Source organism: Aristolochia californica, unplaced genomic scaffold (genome assembly GCF_029961685.1).
Source record: "Aristolochia californica isolate CCGP_79_NKW_82.1479 unplaced genomic scaffold, dmAriCali1.0.hap1 SCAF_9, whole genome shotgun sequence".
NCBI lineage: Eukaryota > Viridiplantae > Streptophyta > Magnoliopsida > Piperales > Aristolochiaceae > Aristolochia > Aristolochia californica.
This window is the reverse complement of record NW_027182290.1, coordinates 35,500,961-35,502,301: the sequence shown is the minus strand read 5'-3', so window position 1 is coordinate 35,502,301 and position 1,341 is coordinate 35,500,961. Positions and strand designations below refer to the sequence as shown.

Below are 1,341 nucleotides of genomic sequence, written 5' to 3'. Positions count from 1 at the left end.
CCTTCCTCAGATAAGAAAAGCAAATCAGATTAGGGAATTTGACCTGCCACAAATATTTGTCTTAACCACACCATGAAATATGGCCTGTATTAGCTACTTAGCTGTCTAAGCAAGAATCTCTCCAATGCTTATACATGATACAGCTGAGAATTTCTTAATTTCAGCGCATTGGACTAAACAAGAGGGCGGTGAATGAGGTAATTAAGAGATGATTACAAAAATGGATCGTGGCTTTGTCTCACAGCATCTGTTTGTGTATAAATAGCTTTGAAACAAAGCTTGTGAGGCACCAAATACCGCAGAAATGGCTTTTACTTGGTCTACTGTAACAATTGCTTCCATGGCTCTTTTCTTTGTTGGTGTGTCTGGAGAAGGTGGATGGGACACCGCCACTGCAACGTTCTACGGAGATAGCAGCGGCGGAGGAACAAGTGGTAGTGAACTTCCACTGCACCACCACCTTGGATTTTGCTTTTCTCTACTGAAAGAAATCCTCTACTTAGTTCTAATCTATTTCCTTGCTTTCAGGGGGTGCATGCGGCTATGGAGATTCAGTGAAAGAAGGGTATGGTGTAGAAACCACAGCATTGAGCTCCAATGCTACAACAGTCCTCAATGGTGCCTGCCTGGCTTGGTTCGCGTCACAGCTACAAACTTATGCCCTCCTGGTGGCGCCTGTTCTCCCCCTAAGAAGCATTTTGATCTAACCCAACCCATGTTTGGAAAAATCGCCAAAATCGAAGCTGGTATCATCAACATTCAGTACCGCCGGGTTCCATGTGTGAAGCCGGGCGGTGTTAAGTTTGAGCTTAAGGGTAATCCTAACTTCTTGTTGGTGCTAATCTACAATGTTGGTGGTGCCGGTGACATTTCTACTGTTAGTATCAAGGGTTCTAATACAGGTTGGGTGCCAATGAAGCGCAACTGGGGAGAAAACTGGGAGATAAATGCCAGTTTATTAGGACAAAGCTTGTCTTTCCAAGTCACAGCTAGTAATGGAAAGATGGTTCAATCTGATAATGTTGCACCTGCCAATTGGCAATTGGGTCAGACATATGAAGGAAACCAGTTTTGATTAAAAATTAGGTAGTGTCTTTGATCAATGAAGCGAATTGCGTCCAATTGTCTGAAAAATAAAGCAGCAGCAGATGAAAGCTCTTAACTAATATTTTATATGTATCCACATTTCGGTTCAACAAAGAAACCAGGAATATGGAGTTCGGAGACTTGATATTTAATGATTATTCTATGGAGATAGCGGCATAAAGTTGGAGATTCGTTCAAGTTGTTCAAAAATCTGTTTAATGATTATTTAAGGTTCTCTTTTGCATCAATTTTTGA

General features: G+C 41.6%; 1 pseudogene; it reads left to right on the top strand.

Moving 5' to 3' along the window:
* Positions 1 to 304: 304 nt before the first annotated feature.
* On the top strand, positions 305 to 1,075 carry LOC137941147 (expansin-A2-like; annotated as a pseudogene).
* The last annotated feature ends 266 nt before the right edge of the window (positions 1,076 to 1,341 follow it).